The 20,015-nt window shown below is 37.7% G+C and overlaps 1 protein-coding gene across 1 annotated transcript in view; it reads right to left on the bottom strand.

Annotated features, from left to right (window-relative positions):
• Positions 1–20,015, bottom strand: part of CUNH4orf19 (chromosome unknown C4orf19 homolog) — a 117,973-nt gene that overhangs the window by 85,898 nt on the left and 12,060 nt on the right. The gene's annotated exons all lie outside the window — the stretch shown is intronic.

Here is a 20,015-nt window from a genome sequence, read left to right as displayed (position 1 = left end):
GGGAAGCCCCTTATAAAACCAACAGATCTCCTGAGAACTTACTATCACAAGAATAGCATGGGGAAACTGCCCCCATGACTCAATTACCTCCCATTGAGTCCCTCCCATGACACATGGGGATTATGGGAACTAAAATTGAAGATGAGATTTGGGTGGGAACACAGCCAAATCATATCATTCTTCCCCTGGCCCCTCCAAAATCTCATGTCCTCACATTTCAAAACACAATCATGCCCTTCCAACAGTCCCTCAAAGTCTTAACTCATTCTAGCTGAAGCAACAGCCTGAGCTGTACATTGGTCCCTTTTAGCCATGGCTGGAACTGAAGCAGTTGAGATGCAGGGCACCAAGTCCTGAGGCTGCACAGAGCAGAGAAGCCTGGGCCAGGCCCACAGAAACAATTTTCCCTCCTATGCCTCCAGGACTGTGATGGAAGGGGCTGCAGTGAAGGTCTCTGACATACCCTGGAGACATTTCCCTCATTGTCTTGGTGATTAACATTTGGCTCCTCATTATTTATGCAAATTTCTGCAGCTGGCTTGAATTTCTCTCCAGAAAATGGAGTTTTCTTTTCTCTTGCATCACCAGGCTGCAAATTTTCCAAACTTTTATGCTCTGCTTTCTCTTGAACACTTCGGTGCTTAGAATTTTCTTCTGCTAGAGACTCTGAATCATCTCTCTCAAGTTCAAAGTTCCACAGGTCTCTAGGGCAGGGGCAAAATGCCACCAGTCTCTTTGCAGAGCAAGAGTGACCTTTACTCTAGTTCCCAACAAGTTCTTTATCTCCATCTTAAACCACCTCAGCCTGGACTTTATTATCCATATCATGATCAGTGTTTTGGACAAAGCCATTCAACAAGTCTCTAGGAAGTTCCAAACTTTCACACATTTTCTATCTTCTCCTGAGCTCTCCAAACTGTTCCAACCTCTGCCTGTTACCTAGTTCCAAAGTTGCTTGCACATTTTTGAGTATCTTTACAGTAGTACCCCACTACCCTATATCAATTTGCTCTATTAGTCTATTCTCACACTGCTAATAAAGACATACCAAAGATGGGTAATTTATAAAGAAAAAGAGGTTTAATGGATTCACAGTACAGCTTGGCTGGGGAAGCCTCAGGAAACTTACAATCATGGCAGAAAGGGAAGTAAACAGTTCCTTCTTCACATGACAGAAGGAAGGAGAAGAATGAGAGCCAAATGAAGGTAGAAACACCTTATAAAACCATCAGATATCATGAGAACCTACTCATTATCATGAGAATAGCATGGGGGAAACTGACCCCTTGATTAAATTACTTGTCACCGGGTCCTTTTCATGACACGTGGGGATTAGGGGAACTGCAATTAAAGATGACATTTGGGTGGGGACACAGCCAAACCATATCACAGCCCTAATCTGCAGTTCCTTAGAAAGTAATTGTATTTGAGGATAGAGCCTTTAAAGAGGAAATGAAAGTAAAACAAGGCTATTAGGGTAGGTCTTAAATCAACCTGGTATCTTTATAAAAAGAGACAATTAGGACATGCAGACAACACACAGTCTGAGGGATAACCATGTGAAGAGTCAGCAAAAGAGTGGCCATCTGCAAGCCAAGGAAAGAGGCCTCAGGAGAAACAAAACCTGCTGATACCTTGATCTTGGAATTCTAACCTCTTAAGCTGTGAGGAAATAAATTTCTGTTGCCTAAGTCACCCAGTCCATAGTGTTTTATTCCAGTAGCCCTAACGGACGAACAGAGGGTTTCAAATAAAAATTTGAAATTGTTTCAAATTAAAAAGCCCATCTTAGGTAAACTCAGTTGTCTGATGTGTTTCAAGGAAGTCAGTAACTGTTGCTAGAAAAAGAAAAGGGTAACAATCTAGGTTCAAATAATTTGGGGAAATGCTGGATTAGATAGCTAGCCAGGTTACTTTGCTGTAGGACTTCTCAGAGCCTTTAATGTGCTGACGTGCATATTATTAGCATGATTTATATGACCCGGTGTCATCCTTGACACCTCTGACAGAGCAGGAGTATCGCAACCTTGGACAAGCCTTCATTCTAAAGTTCACCTTTATAAAAAACTGTCTAAATCCATAGAGGATCAGCCTAATGGCTAAGGTCAGCATGACCATAAACCACAAATAACATCTCCACCCAGAAACTTTCCAAACTTCTCCCTGACCAGAGACATGCTAACCCCGAGATAAAGCCCCCTCTGGACCAGAAAGATGTCTGCCCAAGATAACCTTTCTCTACTCAGAGAGGTTCCAACCCCACCATAAACTTCTCCACACATATAAACATTCCAAGCTCATGAGAAGCCCCTCACCCTAAATCCAATATATACTCTTAGTCTGTAAGAGAAAGTGCTCCTGACTGTAATTGTCCAGGAGTACCTCTTAGGTTTTAACTAAAGAAAACCTGTCTTTAACTGCCAGCTGCATTTCGTGTTTCTTTCCTTCTTTAACTCTTACAACCTCCCTTTACTCTTTTCATTTCTAATCCACTGCCAATTTCTGATGACTTTCTCTTCTAAATATTTTTTATGACTTTCTCTTCTAAATATTTCTTGAATTCATTCAATTCTATCTGAATCCCCACTGAAACTCGGACTATAACAACATTGTGTAACACTTTTACTTTATAAATATTTCATGAATTAATTCACTTCTTTCTACTGCAATGCCATTAAGTACCTGGACCAAATTGCCTATTTCTCTTGCTCAGTCCACTGCAAAACCTTTCTGACTGGTCTGCCTACTGGATGCTTTCCCATCAGTTCTCCACAGCACAGATGAAGTAATCTTTTCTAAGTACAGGTCTGATTATGCCAGCTTCTTGTTTTTAAAGATATTTCAGTAGATCCCCTTTGCCTCCAGGATGAGAAAAAATTCCTACCCATTCCTTCAAGCTCATCTTGAACTATCGTCCTCTTTGGGCTCCAAATTCACAGTTCTTCTCATAATCAGTCTCACACTGTGTTGCTGCTGCCTGCCACCAAGCCTTTTTTTTTTTTTTTTTGAAAGAAAGAAAGAAAAAGAATAAAGAAGAGGAGGAAAAAGGAAGAGAAAGAGAGAGAGAGAATGGGAGTATTGCTTTCTTGCCCAGGCTAGAATGCAGTTTAGTAATGGGTATTGAAAACCTCTTTTATACCAATAATTATACTTGATGTAAACAGGAAGGAATAAGGGAAGAAAATAACAAACGAGCAGCCAACCAATATTTCATTTAAACCTATGAAATGCTATGCGATTACTGAGGAGTGATTTACTTCCAATTATGTAGTCACTTATGGAATAGGTGTGAGGTGGTAATGTATGTTTTATGTATTTAAAGTGGAGAGTTCTGTAAATGTTTATTAAGTTTACTTGTTCCAGGTCTGAGTTCAAGTCCTGGATGTCCTTGTTAATTTTCTGTCTCGTTGATCTATAAAATCGTTAGCTCTTCTTGTTACATTGATCCTTTTGCCATTATGTAATGTCCTTCTTTGCCTCTTTTGCTCTTTGTTACTTTAAAGTCTACTTTATCAGAGGTGAGAATTGCATCTCCTGCTTTTTATTTGTTTATTTTTACTCTCTGATTGGTTGATAAATCTTCCTCCTTCTCTTTGTTTTGAGTCTTTGTGTATTGTTGCATGTGAGATGGGTCTGGATGCAGCATAGCAATGGGTTTTGGCTTTTTATCCAATTAGAATATATACAACTTTAATACTAGCATTTGATGCTAGCTGGCTGTTTTGCCCTTTAGTTAGTGTAAATTTTTCGTTGTGTTAATGTTCTTTGCTTTTTGATATATTTTTGGAAAGGCTGATATTGGTTGTTCCTTTATATGTATAGTGATTCTTTCAGAAGCTCTTGTAAAGCAGGCCTGGTGGTGGTGAACTCTCTAAGTACTTGTTTGTTCGCAAAGGATTTAATTTTTCCTTCGATTATAAAGCTTAGTTTGGCTGGATAGGAAATTCTGGGTTGAAAGTTCTTTTCTTTAAGGATGTTAAATATTGGTCCCCACTCTTTTCTGGCTTGTAGGGTTTCTGCTGAGATATCTGCTGTAAGTCTGATAGGTTTCCCTTTATGGGTAACCTGACATTTCTCTCTGGCTGCCCTTAGTATTTTCTCCTTCATTTCAACCCTAATAAATCTGGCAATTATGTGCCTTGGGGTTGATCTTCTTGAAGAATATCTTTGTGGTGTTCTCTGTATTACCTGGAGTTGAATATTATCCTGCCTTGCCAGGTTGGGAAAATTTTCCTGAATGATATCCTGAAGAGTATTTTCCAACTTGGATTCATTCTCTTCATCACATTCAGGTACACCTATCAAACGTAAATTAGGTCTTTTCACATAGTCCCATATTTCCTGGAGACTTTGCTCATTCCTTTTCATCCTTTTTTCTCCAATCTTGTCTTCTCATTTCATTTCACTGAGCTGGTTCTCGACTTCTGATGTCCTTTCTTCTACTTGATCAATTCGACTGTTTAAACTTGTGCATGCTTCGCGAAGTTCTCGTGTTGTGTTTTTCAGCTCCATCAATTCACTTATATTCCTCTCTAAATTGTCCATTCTCGTTAACATTTCGTCAAACCTTTTTTCAAGGTTCTTAGTTTCTTTGCATTGGGTTAGAACAGTTCTTTTAATTCACAGAAGTTTCTTATCACCCACGTTTTGAAGCCTGCTTCTGTTATTGGAACACACTCGTAATCTATTAAGCCTTGTTCCGTTACTGATGAGGAATTGCGATCCCCTGTAGAGGGAGAGGCATTCTGATTTTGAGTATTCTCTGCCTTTTTACACTGATTTCTTCCCTTCATTATATATTTATCCGTCTGTTGTCTTTGTAATTACCGACTTTCTAACTAGGTCTCTGAGCAGATGTCCAACTTGTTGATTCCCAGCGCCGAAATCTGAGCAGTCCACTGAGCCGGCCAAAACAGCGGTGTTAAGATTGATGGTGCTTTTCTGCCCGGGAATCTCCGGACTCTGCACCAAAAACTGGCATGCTAAGGCACCAGCAAAACCGCCGCGCCAGCCACAAGAGTCGCCCTGGCGACACGTGGGGCTCCTCTGCTGGGAATCACCTGGTCCGTGAGCAACAAATATTCGTCTGAAAGCGTGGTGTCCTCTCGTTCTCTGCGCTTTCACTGGGAGCTAGGAGCCCGAGCTGCTAGTGATCAGCCATCTTGGATCTCTCTCCCAAGCCTTTGCTCATGGTGTCTCCTCCCTGGTTAGCTCCCACTGCCTTCCTCAGAGAAACCTCCCTTTACTTTCCTTATTGGACCAAATCTTTCTACTACTGATTCCTATTATACTTGTTACTACTGAAAATTTACATTTGTGTGATTATTTGGTTAATTCCTGAATCTAACTCTTTTAGACTAAAAACTCCAAGTCTGTAGAACACTCATTAATTTGTTTAGGGAGGGCATATCTGAAACACAATGTGAAAAATTTTTACAAAAAAAAAAAAATGAGCAAGATCAAAGAAGAAAGGTTTTGGGTCCTTAGGAACATGTAGTTATTTGTTATAAATTAGCATCCTTTGAAATAGAGAACCCATCTAAGAAGCTGAATATAGAAGAGATTAATATTGCATCTAAGTTCTGGAGATGAAATTAATTTTTTTAAAACTATTGATTTTGAAAATTTTCAAACCTACAGAAGACTTGAAAGACTAGTATCATAGTCACATCCTGTTAGTCAGCCTGTTTAATGTTTTGACTGTGCTCTGAAAATGCTGCTCTGTAGGTGTGACCTTTTTTGCTTCACTCTAGACAGTGTAATTCTGACTGTACCTTCAGAAAGCTATTAGACTAAGTAATTAGACTACTGATGCCCATCCTGCAGGAAGAAAGGTTAGCTATGCCCATTGGCAAATAATTAATCAAGATATATTTAAGACTTGACCTTAAATAAGGTACTGTGGGGATGACAAGATGTTTACGGGACATACTTAAAAAAATTTATAGCCATTTGAGAAAATAAGACACCTTCACATGAAAAAATAACCAGTGATAAAAAAGTGACAAATATTGAGAGAGGGGAGGCAGAAAGCACCCAGAGAGTTAATGGGATGAGATTGCTCTTAGTTATGTGTCTTTGTAGAAATAGATTCCTTATGGACGACAGCACGTCTTGTTACAAATTAAATTCCTTGACCAAAAGACCAACTCAGGAAAAAAATTTTTAAAGGCACATTATAAATAAGCATTTCCCCTGTGAACAAACAGAAGTGCAAAAAGTCTCTTTATCTGAGTTATATTTACAATTATTTTAGTTCCTTGCTTGAAGGACAATCTAAGACAATGGGAAGTATTTGTTCCTTTAAGGGCCAACCTCTGTTTGGCGGACTTCAGCCAAATAATTAATCCATTTTTTTTTTCTAACAAAGAATAGGCTACTATATTCACTTGTCACATCAAGTCAGACCTACATTAAGAGCCTTGGGAGAGTATGATTCCCCGTGAACTGGCTCCAGGCCTGGAGATCTGGGCAGCATTTCCCTTATCAGCCATTATTTTCAGAGGGCTGCGTCTAGGTTAGGGAAATTGGAACTAGATAAATCATAAAGAAGAACACAGAACCTGGCCCAAAGGTAATAATATAGGAAGAAAAACATTGTGTAAATTGTGGGGCAGGGTTGGGGAGATCACTAATGACAGCATAAAGTAAGTGGGGGGTGTTTTTAAAATTAAAAAAAAAAATTACTACATTTGGGCATTCTCCAACCTAAACAAGACTGGAAACCACTTTTGGAAAGATGAGCTCTTTAGGTCCAAGAGATCATTTTAGAGACGATTTTGTAAAGATGCAGTTTCCATATGTTCTTGGTGTAAGAACTCAGTTCTCTAAAACCTAAGTTCTAAAATCAGATTTTCCAACCTGGAAAGGAGCCAGGGAGGGAGACTGCTCTCAGATCACAGGATTTTTATGTTTTTAATTTATGCTTTGAACTCATATTTTTCTGAGTTTTTCCTAATCTGTACATATTAATTTTAGAATTAGGAAGAAAACCCTAATTATTAAACTAAGTCCAGGGTTGAAGTTTCTTGCTTTTATCCATAGGAAAACTGCTGCTGTAGGCAAGGTAAATTCTCAAACAAAAGCTACTGGGAAGTCACAGCCTACAGACTGGTTGGCATATCTGTGATGGGGTAATTGATCTCTTGTCTGTTGATCTCTTGTCTAAAAACTTTTAAGTTAATTTCTTAGAGGCCTGTCACTTTATTATTATTTTCAACAGCTATACTGAGATACAATTCATATGCCTCCTAGTTCACCCATTTAAATAAAGTATTTCAATTTTTTTGGCATATTCAGAGTGGTGCCACCATTACCACAATAAATTTTAGCCCATTTTTATCACCACCAAAAGATATCCCATAGCCATCAACCTTAGCCATCATTTTCCAATCCCCCTTCTTCTCCCCAGCCCTAGGCAATCACCAATCTACTTTCTGTTCTGTACTTGTCTAATCTGGACCCTGCATATAAATGGAATCATACAATATGCAGCCTTTTTGCCTGGTTTCTTTCCCTTAGAATGATGTTTGCAAGGTTTGTCTCTATTGTACCATGTTATCAGTACTCTGTTCCATTTTACAGCTGAACAATAGTCTACTGTATGGATGTATCATGTATTATTGGTCTATTCATCAGTCAGTGGACTTTAGGTTGTTTCTACTTTTGGGATATTATGATAATGCTGCTATAAACATTTGTGTACAAGTCTTTGCATGACACAAACATGTTTTTTTACCTGGATATATACCTAGGAGTAGAACTGATGAATACTGTAATTCCATGTTTAAACTTCTAAGGAATTGCCAGGCTGTTTCCCAACCTAGATGCACCATGTTACATTCCCAGCAGCAGTGTATGAGGGTTGCAGTTTCTCCACTTCCTTGCCAACACTTGTTATTGCCCATCTGTTTGATTACAGCCATCCCAGTGGGTAGCTGTCATGAAGTGGTACACCTGCTGTGGTACCTGCTGTAGGCAAGGTAATTTTTAAAAACTCATTATTTTTAACATGTTTTATTAAAAACTGTTTTTAATACAGAAGATATAGAAATCATAGAGGTTAACATATAAAATATCTTTACATGTATGTACAGATTTGATTCCTAGCTTCTAAACCAACAACGATCCCATTGATGCGGCAGCAAAATGATTATTCCCGTTTTACAGACAAAGAAATGGAGGCTCACACATGTTAAGAAGCTCTAGGTGTGAGTTTGAACTCAGGGTTTCTAAAAGCATGTGCTTTTAACCACGATGTTATCCTGTTTCAACAGCTACTAGGTGCCTGCATAAACATGAGCAGATCAGATGGGAGAATGAAGGCATCTGAAATTTATGGATTTGAAGCATCTAGTAATAATTATGAAGATGCTGAAGGGATATGGCTTTGGATTACAGCAATATGCAAGATGTTATCTGTTAATAGACTAAAGAACAGAGAAGTGATTTCTGTGATCATAGAGACATTTAAAGGAAGAGCTGATTAAACAGTCCCACATCTGCTTTACTGCTTTGCATAAATTATTGTTTTTATACTTCCATTTGGAAAACAAGAACATTAGTGATGATAAATAGAACCAAACCATGTGCTAAATGTATTTACCTTTTGGTCCTTACACTTGCAAGAACAAGACCAGTTTGTCTTGAATGACTGATCATATTCTCCCAATGGAGCCAGATACATCATTTTAGATTTTGTGATTTTAGCAAAATCACAATAGAATCAGATACATTATTTTAGTTTTTGTGATAAAATAATGTATTTTAAAATAAAATAATAATATTTTAAAGAATGTATTTCAAAATAAATACATTAATGTATTTAAATATTTTTAAATAAAATACATTATTTTAAAATAATTATTTTATTTTAAAAGACATTTTATTATTAAATACTTTATTTTTAATACTTAATACTTTATTTTAAATACCTTTATTTTTAATGTACTTTAAAATAAAATACATTACTTTATTAATTTTTCCTTTCCTTTCTTCCTTGTAGTTGAAGAAGAATTATTTCACAAAAGTAAAAATTATTTTGAATTTTTGCCACAACAAAAAGCAATTCTGGGAATTCAAATTCTTTATGCCCTAGTTAAACATTATTAGTCAAAAGCAACTGCTCACGAGAACCCCTTTCTAGAAATCTATTCTGTAATACTGAATATATAATTCTTACATCTTTATTTAGGATATTTCCAATTTTCAAATTTGCATGTGACCTAATTAAACAAAATAGCTCAAGAGAACTGATATTCTAAATAACTGATTCATAAATGTTGCTAAAAGTGGTATAATTTTATAATTTCCTGAAGAGAAACTAGACAAAAGTCCTGTAATGTTACAAAACTTAAAAGAAACAAGCTAGTTTTAAGTGCGACAGAGTTAATTCATAAATGAGATATATAGACTAGAATACTCATTATTTCAAAATGTTTATTTTGAGCAAAGGATCATTATCTCAATCTCTAGCTTGTACTTGGCAGCCTGTATTTAAAGGGTTTATTCTCCACGGTGAAGGGGTGGAGTGGATGTAGCTACGATAGCAGTTCCAGTTTTACCACTCTTATTAATTTTGAGCTGGGGTTGAAGTGCTCTGCAGAAAAAAGGAGCATTGTTTCTATGAACTGTATAGAGGGGAGGGAAGGAGGAAATGTTAGAAGGATGATTTCTCAATTTTATTTCTTAAAAGGCACTCTTGTGGTTGCATTTCCTCCAAACCCAATCTTTTGTGTTCAGTTTGATAAAAATGCATCCTTCTTGGTCTACCAGTATCTGGAAAACTCAGGAAGGCTTTTTCCTAAACATCATTAGGTCAAGCAAGAAAGTTAGCAGAGCTAAATCTGTTGATGTACCTTCCATAACTGACAGTATTCATCTTTGAAACGATTAAGCCTTGATATTTTGACTGAAAATGTGAAGTCTTTCATAAGGAAATGAAAAAAATCTACTAATTTGTAATTAAACACACTAAATTCTGAGTTTCTGCATACATGCCACTTGATCTTCATAGTTACATCAGTAATACCACTGCATAGAAACATCAGTCAGAGTAAACGTAAGTCAATGTGAAAGTAGCTACTCTGAAGGGAGGTGATACCAATGAAGAGGTTCTGGAGTCACATAGACCTTCACTAAGTACCATCTCTGTCACTTCCTAGCTCTGTCATCCTGAATGACTTGCTTAACCTCTCTGAGCCCAACCCTTTACACACAAACCACCTAAAGTACCTGGTACATAGTAGGTGCTCAATGAATGTTACCTATTCCTACTCTTTTGACAAATAAACCATTAGCTAATACCAAAGTGATAATGGAATCTTCCCTTTCCACTCAGTCTAAAGCAGGTATTCATGTCATTCTTTATTTTATTTGGGCTTCATATTTATCAACTGAGTTTTTGAGTACCTACCGTTGCCAAGTAATAGGCACTGAGGAGTCAAAGAGAGGCAACCTTGACAGGTGTCTGAGTCTGTTCTGTGCTGCTATAGCAGAATACCTGAGACTGGGTAATTTGTAAGTAACAGAGATTTATTTATTATAGTTCTAGAGGTTGGGAAGTCCAAGGTCGAAGGGACTTTTATTTTATATGAGGGCCTTATTGCTGCAACATCCTATGGCAGAATGTAGAAGGGCAAGAGAGAACTCATGAGAAAGAAAGAAGGGAAGGGGGCCAGAACTCTTCCTATTACTCCCAAGGTAATGGCATTAATCCATTCATGACGGCAGGGCACTCATGACCTAATCGCCTCTTTAGGATCCCACCTTTCAAAACTGTTGCATTGGGGATTACATTTGAAACACATGAACTTTGGGGACACATTCAAACCATAGCAATGTCCAAGCCAGTCTTTGCCCTAGAGAGGAAAGAGCACTTGATGATGTCATCCTCTGAGACAACAGCAGGAAGGAGAGCACATCAGTGGGCTTGGAGGTGGAGCACTGATAGAATGCATTTCAGGTGAGCTGAGTTTAATGGGGTCTGGGGATATGCAAGCAGATATGCCTTACAGGAAGTAGTTTTTTAATGGATTTGTAGCTTTGTAGGAGGGCAGGGCTGGAGAAAGGCATTTGGGTATTGTGTATGTGTGAGCTGTGAGTGGTAAATATATTCTGACACTGCCAGATGTTGGCGAGGGAGCCTAGAAGACTGAGAAGAACTGTGGGCTGAGAGAGGAGACCAGGGACATGCTACTACTTGGGAGCGGGAGATAGCAATGAAGTTTTCTGGGTGTCCCCTACAACCCCAGAAACATTATTTGCAGGTAACTGGGTTTTAAAAATTAATATTTATTAAAATAAAAAATCCAAAAATGCTTTTTTCTTGAGTTGAGATCAACTATAAATTTTATACTTTATTTAAAATTCTCCAAACTCTGTCAATCTTAAGAGTGATTTTTTAACTTGGTTAAAGTAACAGACATTAAACTTTTCAATATAGCATTAAACACAGCAAAATTACCTTAACATTTCAACTTGAAAATACAAAGTGTAGGCAGGGCGCAGTGGCTCACGCCTGTAATCCCAGCACTTTGGGAGGCCGAGGCGGGCGAATCACGAGGTTAAGAGATTGAGACCATCCTGGCCAACATGGCGAAACCCCGTCTCTGCTAAAAAAATACAAAGATTAGCTAGGCGTGGTGGCGCGCGCCTGTAGTCCCAGCTACTCGGGAGGCTGAGGCAGGAGAATTGCTTGAACCCGGGAGGCGGAGTTTACAGTGAGCCAAGATCACGCCACTGCACTCCAGCCTGGCGCCTGGCGACAAAGCAAGACTCTGTCTCAAAAAAAAAAAAAAAAAAAAAAAAAAAAAATACAAAGTGTAAATCAATTACCCAATGACGTGTTAGAAATCACAAAGCTAATTATATTAACACATTCTCTTAAACATAATGAATATCTAAAATATCAAAGACTTTTCCCCAAACTTATGTAAAAGTATAAATATTTTGGGTTTTATTTAGTCCATCATATTTACACTTTAAGTTTTCCCATAGTTAGAACACCATATTTGTTTTCCCATAAAATTTGGGGTTACCTTTTTAGTGCATTTTCACTTGCACTGGGATTAGGATCTAATTTTCCCTGTGGATATTTGCTTTAACGGAGACTCTATACCTTACAAAGGTTCGGTCTTCTCATCTAAGTGCCCAAGATTTAAATTACTTGTTATCTAATTATCGAGTCATCTTTGATTCTGTAACCTTCCACAGATTACCTTGCCAGTTGACCTGAATCAATGAATCTAGTTACCATTTAATCCTTCTCAAAATTCTTTGTACACTCTTTCCTGCAGACATAACTCATAGATAGTATAGAACATGCAATTGAATTCTACATCATGAAAACCTCATGGTCAAACTTGATAATAGGTGGTAGAAAAATAGGGACTGGTCATAGAAGTAGGAAAAGAATCAGGAGTAAGAAATGTAATAGTATAATAGCATCAAAGGAAAGGGAGAATTTCAAAAAGGAAGACATCGTCAAGAAAAATACTTTGTAAGGTAGCAAGGAGGTTTATATGTTAAAGGGGTGAAACATGACCATTAGAATTGATCAGTGATGTTTTCATGTCACGATGTGAACTAAAACCAAATAGCAGTATGTTGAGTGAACTAGAAGTAAGGAATTGGGAATTGCAGTTAAAGGTAGCAATTACTCAAGAACTCTTTAGGATATTTTATTTTACATTATTTTTATTTTAAAATAAGGGAAACAAAGAGAGATGAGGCAGTAGCCAACAGGCTCAAAGGAAGACATATTTATCTTGTAAGAAATAAATTGTTTTCAACACCCCCACCCCCAATTTTTTTTTTTTTTTTTTTTGATTAGAGTTTATAGATTCAGGACAAAGACAGAATTAATTGGTGAAACAATAACCCGGAGGATGGAAGATAAAAATTAAGTCCACATGAAAAAGTTGGCCTTGAACAGGAAAAGGAACACCTTATCCTCTGAGAATGGAGAGAATGAGGAAAGGATTGATGCAGAGGTATATAAATTTGTGGACATGGCTGGTGCAGGAGGCTGAAGTCACTGAAGCGTAACTGCATGAATCTCCAAGTCCTAGCCAATGCCTGGCAGGGGCGCACGCAGTACCTAGCTTCCCAGTTTCCAGGAACTCACAGAATCTGGGCTAAGGTGATGACAGCTTAAAAGGGAGCCATTGGAGAGCTTCCCCATAAGGTAGCCATTCATATTAATCACAGATCAAAGAAGAGAAGAAATCCTAGGATCCTACTATCCAACAGATTTCTCACTTAAAGAAAATGAGGCCAAAGGTTAAGCCAGGCTCAATGGCAGTTGCTAGCATCTCTTAAGCTAGAAACCAGGTTTCTTGCCCCCAAAATGAAGTCTGTTTATTTTTTAAAATTAAATATATATAGCCAATTTTCTCCACCTTTTTCCCTGGCCAACTTTTCTTCATTCTTTTACTTTTAGCACTTCACTTTCTCTGAAAAGCCTTCCTTGCCTTTTCCCTCTCCTTTCCCATTTAAATTGGATCTCTTTAAAGAATATTATATACTCCTTGATCATTCCTTTATTGTTCCACAATTTACGTTCTATTTTAATTTAAGGATGATTTAATGTTCCTCTTTCCCAGGAGATATTGCAGGGGTTCTGTTCACTTCTGTACCCTGATCATCCCAGAGTATAATGCCTAGCTTGTAGTCAGTACTCAATAAAATTATATTTATATATATTATGTTTGTTATAGAATATATTTACATACTGTTAAAGCAAAATACGCAGGGGGTCAAAAGCCTGAGGCTGTCTCTGGGCTTTGAATTCCTATATAACAACCTGTTACCTAATTTAGTATATAAACAAACAAAAACTTAGGAGAATATTTTTGTAACAAATAGCTAAGTTTCAGCCAATCACAGGCAGCCAAGTGATCAGACCATACTCAACTATGGCAAATACATAGCTATAACCAATCAAGTTATTTCTGTATTTTACTTTCAAGTTTAGCCAATGTAAGCTCACTGCTCACTGTAGAGCAGAACTTGGAATCTCTTTTGGTTCTGAGTGCTACCCAATTCATGAATGGTTCTTTGATCAAATAAAGTCTGTGAAATTTAATGTTTTTCTTTTAGAAACATCAGGTTCATGGTGTGGGGGTATAGTATTCAATAATTTTATTTGCAAATTAAGGTTCTCCATTTGTAAAAAATATGCTGTGGGCTTTCAGGAAGTCTGACACACTTTTTCTCTAGTATATGGGAAATGTTTAGTATATATTTGTTGAGTAAATAATACTTTCTGAACTACTGAAATTTTAATTTATGGAAGAAAACCACACATAGCCACTCAAAATAATTTAAAGATATTTTCTAAATCTTAAAAAAAACCCTCTTTATGTAGGCAAAATAAGATTCTTCAAACAATGTAGTTTAGAATAAATATTAGGGTTCACCAAAACTTTGAAAATAATTGCCTTACAATGAAAATACTAAACATATAACTAAGGTAGCTCCTGTGATAATATATAACTAGAGAACCCAATGTTTAATTCCTAAAGTTTCACACTTTTGAAGTGTCTGAGACATCTTCTCTTAAACTTGACTTTCAGATATAAAATGAACTCACCAATTTTTGGTGCAGAAAATTCATGCATTTGCGAGTATTTAATAAGAAAAGGCATCACCAATGCAATGCCTGCAACCTTTTCACAGGGAAGGTAATTTGCAAACACATGCATGAAGATTAGTACCATACAGTAGGCAAATATTTTTCCATGTTCCACCCAAAGCAAACAAATGAAAATAGAAACTTGAAGGACAATTATAAAATACCTTTAAATTTAAAGACACAGGATCTTTTTATCCTTTGATTCCACCTGTACTTTTATCAGAAACACACATTTCTTAATCAGTCCCAACTGGGAATTTCCAGCAGGCAAACAGTCTGAGTTGATTGTGAAGTAATTAATTTTTTAAATTTTTTTACTCTCAAAACTTTAAGAATCAAAAAACAAATGGCTAGAAAGTACAAATTTGTTGGTTGCGTTGGTTGTGGATATTAAGAAACATAAACAAGTTTCCCTGCACTAGCTCTTAATTATACCTACAGATACTTACATTCTCACTCTTTCATGGCAGTTTTAACATCTACTAGAAGTTATTATCCCTATTATCAAAATGTCTCAATGTTTATGCATACAAACTGTATCTCCCAAAGTGTCATAGTATTGGCATAAAAATGCATTGCCTTGTCCATTTGAAAGAGAACATGATCAATGTTCTTGTGGCAAAGCAGATAATGGATCTATGCACAGATATGGAAGGGCCAAGTTACAGAGTACACCAATCCTTGAGTTTCAGGGCACATTGACTCAAATAGCTCATCCTGTTGTCCATCCAACGTATTTTGTATTTTACTAGAAAATTCAGTAACTATGTCATGCCAAGAATGCTATAAGTCTGATAGAGTATTGTTTGGGCATAGCTGAACGAAATGAGAAACATCAAATTTTGCAGGTACTTCTGAGGGTGCACATACACAGTCCAGGTCTGGGTTATATAGATATAATACCAACTCTTTTAATAACCCTCCAGGACACGACAATCTTGTTATCTTGGAATTTTCTGACTCTAAAATCCACTGGCTTGTGGTTCAGTCATGTTCCTTCCTGTTCTACTTACAGTGAGGATCTACTGGCTGCTCTTCTGTATTTTCTCTCTTTGACTACTGCACAGTCTTTATGTGAAGTTGGTATTCAAGCTTATTGAGAAATAAATTTCTGCATTTGCAAAAAGAACAAGGTAAGCTTACTGAAAGGTAGGCTTATAGCTGAGGAGAAAATAATTAGTACTTTAGATTTCTCCCGATATCATTATAGTCATTTATCGCTTAATAACGGGAATATGTTCCAAGAAATGTGTCACTAGGTGATTTTGCTGTTGTGCAAACATCAGAATATACTTATACAAACCTAGATGATAGTGCCGACTACACAGCTAGGTTAGATGGTATAGCCTGTTGCTCCTAGGCTACAAATCTGTACAGCATGTAACTATACTACTGAATACTGTAGGCAATTGTAAACATATCTAAACATAGCAAACATACAGTAAAAATACAGTATTATCATCTTAAGGGACCAACATCATATATAAGGTATACAACCCAAATGTTGTTATGAGGTACATGACTGTATATCAAAATCCTAGTTTAATACAATTTAAAGGAATATCACAGTTATGAGATTTAACTTTTATTTCCCAAATTTTAACATAAAACATATAAATGCATTACATAGATACTTATATATTTAAGGCATTGTGAACCCACACAAAATTAAGTATAGGGAACTGGTTTGAAAGACTTTAGAACTGTATCTTATGCAAACATGTGTGTGTGTGTGTATACAGAGCCAACATCAAGCAGATGGTAACATAAAGAATGGAAATGTTTAGGCTATGGAAAGTGTTCAGTTGAAATAAATTAATAAAACACTAGAAACAAACACACCAAATTTGCAAAATGGGAGGCAGAGAGTAGAATAGTTTCCTAGAGACAGCAGTTCATTTAGGTGATAAACACCAGATGCCAAGTGGAGCTCAGCAGAGACAAAAGTGTCATGATCAGCACTAGGGGAGGAGAAGAAAAGGATGAGGCACCAGAGGTAAGAGAGCCTAACACAGCCCTTTGGGGGCTGGGGCAACTCCCTAGTTGCCCCTGGGGAGCTACAAGGCAAGGGACAAAGTAGCCATCATTTCTCATTTCGGTTAAAGGAGGAGGTTTATATCAGTGACCAGTGATTCATAAGCCTCCCTCTGGTTGAACCCCACAACATGAGAGGTTGACAATGTGAAACACCGCTCTGGGACCATCATCAGCCAGGGTTGGCTGTGTCTCTGTGAGATATGAGACAGTCCCTGAGACTCACTCTGTGAAAAGGGCCTATGACAGTTGTAGGGTGAGAAAGTTTTGCATACAGTTGTGGGAAATTACTGACATTATCAACAGATTAAAGTATGCCTTAACTGCCAGGCCATTTCCTTCCAGAAGTTCAGGATATTGGTATTTCATTGCAAGTGAGAAAGTACCCACTTTCTCACTGACACACCCTCAATCCAAAGTCCATTTCCCCAGCATAACCAATTAGGCAACTAACTTATTCCTACTGTGTGTGTGAAAGAGAGAGAGAGAACATGAGCAAGTTCCTGAGAGCGCTAAGTGCAAGCCACAAATAGGAGTCTTTCTTTTCCCCGAATTTTCGTGTTGCCTCAGATCTGAAATCTAACAGAAGTCTGTCAATTGTTGTAATGCATGCTTTACAACGCATGAACGTGATACTGGACACTTGCTCTCTGAGTTCAAGTACAAATTTACTGGAGGAGAAAGACAAATTTATTTACCAGGCATTCCAAGTAAAGCCAAATTATTCACAGATACAGTGAGTGCTAGAAGAGACTCTGCTGTAGGATAAAGAATTCTAGAACATAAGTCTGTGCATCCCTGGGTTCTAGTCTTGGCCTTGCTCTTAATTTAGGGTTATGTGACTTTGGCCACACAGTCTTTCTAGACCTCAGTTTCCTCATGTGTGAATGAGGATGTTGAACTAAATGATCTCTAAAGCCCTTTTTGGCTCTAACAGTCTAGAAGATATTCTAGAAGAGGGAGCAATCATTTTAGGCCAGAGGATCAGAAGAGTCCATGATGGAAGCAGGGCAGTTTGCTCTTCTGCAAAGTCTGCTTTCCCTGATTACAAAAGCAAATATGAGAGTTGCAAAAAATCCAGAGTACAGAAATGTCAAATATACTTTGTAAATGCCCCGGAATCTTCACTAGAAGATTCCAGCTATTTTCTGCTAAGTGCTAATTATAATTACTATTTTGTTAAAATGAAACACTAAGTGCATTTTTCTTCAACAAATTTTTAAAAACTTAAGACTATATCCTGAATTTTTCTGTCATATCATTACATATACATCTCATTTTTAAAATCAGTGCAGAGTACTGCACTGTATCTACATACTGTGCTTCCTTTTTTTTTGAGATGGACTCTCACTCTGTCACTCAGGCTGGAGTGCAATGACATGATCTCGGCTCACTGAAGCCTCTGCCTCTGGGTTCAAGTGATTCTCCTGCCTCAGCCTCCTGAGTAGCTGAGATTACAGGTGCCCACCACCACGCCTGCCTACTTTTTGTATTTTTAGTAGAGACAGGGTTTCACCACGTTGGCCAGGCTGGTCTTGAACTCTTGACTTCAGGTGATCCACCTGCCTTGGCCTCCCAGAGTGCTAGGATTACAGGCATGAGCCAACATGCCTAGCCTACATATTGTATATATTGATGATATATAAATTTTTTTAAATCACAAACAATACTGCAAGAAAACCTGTATACTCAAGCCCTAATATTCAATCTTGACACCTTTTCCCTCACTTCCCATTTTCTATCTATTACCAGGTACTGATGATCTCACTGACTATCCTAGAAACCCAGCCACTTCTCACTATCTCATTGCCTCTACTTTATTTGAGTGGAGAGTCAACATCTTCTTCTGCAATAGTCCCTTAATTAATCCCCTCTCTCCCAGTCTTGCATTCTTACTTCTTATACTGCAGTCAGGGATGCAAATCTTACTACTCCTCAGTTTAAAACCTTCAATGGCTTTTCACTATTCTTTTTTTTTTCTATTTTATTTATTTATTTATTTATTTTATTGCACTTTAGGTTCTGGGATACATGTGAAGAACATGCAGGATTGTTGCATAGGTACATACATGGCAATGTGGCTTGCTGCCTCCATCCCCATAACCTGTATCTGGCATTTCTCCCCATGTTATCCCTCCCCAACTCCCTACCCCCTACTGTCCCTCCCCTAGTCCCCGACAACAGACACCAGTGTGTGATGCTCCCCTCCCTGTGTCCATGTGTTCTCATTGTTCAACACCCACCTATGAGTGAGAACATGTGGTGTTTGATTTTCTGTTCTTGTGTCAGTTTGCTGAGAATGATGGTTTCCAGGTTCATCCATGTCCCTACAAAGGACACAAACTCATCGTTTTTTATGGCTGCATAGTATTCCATGGTGTATATGTGCCACATATTCCCTGTCCAGTCTATCATCGATGGGCATTTGGGTTGGTTCCAGGTCTTTGTTATTGTAAACAGTGCTGCAATGAACATACGTGTGCATGTATCTTTATAATAGAACGATTTATAATCCTTTGGATATATACCCAGTAATGGGATTGCTGGGTCAAATGGAATTTCTATTTCTAGGTCCTTGAGGAATCGCCACACTGTCTTCCACAATGGTTGAACTAATTTACACTCCCACCAACAGTGTAAAAGTGTTCCTATTTCTCCACATCCTCTCCAGCATCTGTTGTCTCCAGATTTTTAAATGATTGCCATTCTAACTGGCGTGAGATGATATCTCAATGTGGCTTTGATTTGCATTTCTCTAATGACCAGTGATGATGAGCTTCTCACTGTTCTTAAGATGAAGACCACCAACTATAAGGTTGTGGTGTCCACAATTTGCTTATGTCAGCATAGACAGTTTGGAATTTATGAGTGTGTGTGTGTGTTTTTTTTTTTTTTTTTTTTTTAATGACTGAGAGGTTCTCATATTGCCCAGCTTGGCCTTGAACCCATAGCCTCGCCTCCTCAAGTGCCAGGACATCTGGCCGGAGCCACCGCGGCTCCCTATGAGTGTGTTTTTAATCTGTGCTTTAGGATGTAGATTAAACGAGTTGCCCCAACAGGAGTATAAAATATATTCAGAAATGGTTAGTAAGAATGACATCAGAAGGTAGAGATGGCTTGTACAGGTACGCTAGCTTCATTATTTCCACTCAACATAAAGAACTTTATGAATCTGCAAAATGGATATTAGGAGTAACTTTTCTTGGTGAGATCAGTTTTCTATGAGTGTGACTGGCTAGAAATAGTGTAGTGAGAGGCATTCCCACTTGTGCATCAATGTGATAGATTACAGCAAGCCAGTATCTTGTACCCTTCCTAATGTTCCTAGTGCTTGTTTCTGAGAAAT

Source organism: Aotus nancymaae, unplaced genomic scaffold (genome assembly GCF_030222135.1).
Source record: "Aotus nancymaae isolate 86718 unplaced genomic scaffold, 86718_ANA_hifiasm-v0.15.2.pri h1tg000006l, whole genome shotgun sequence".
Lineage (NCBI taxonomy): Eukaryota > Metazoa > Chordata > Mammalia > Primates > Aotidae > Aotus > Aotus nancymaae.
The sequence above is the reverse complement of the archived record's forward strand: the minus strand, read 5'-3'. Positions and strand labels throughout refer to the sequence as shown.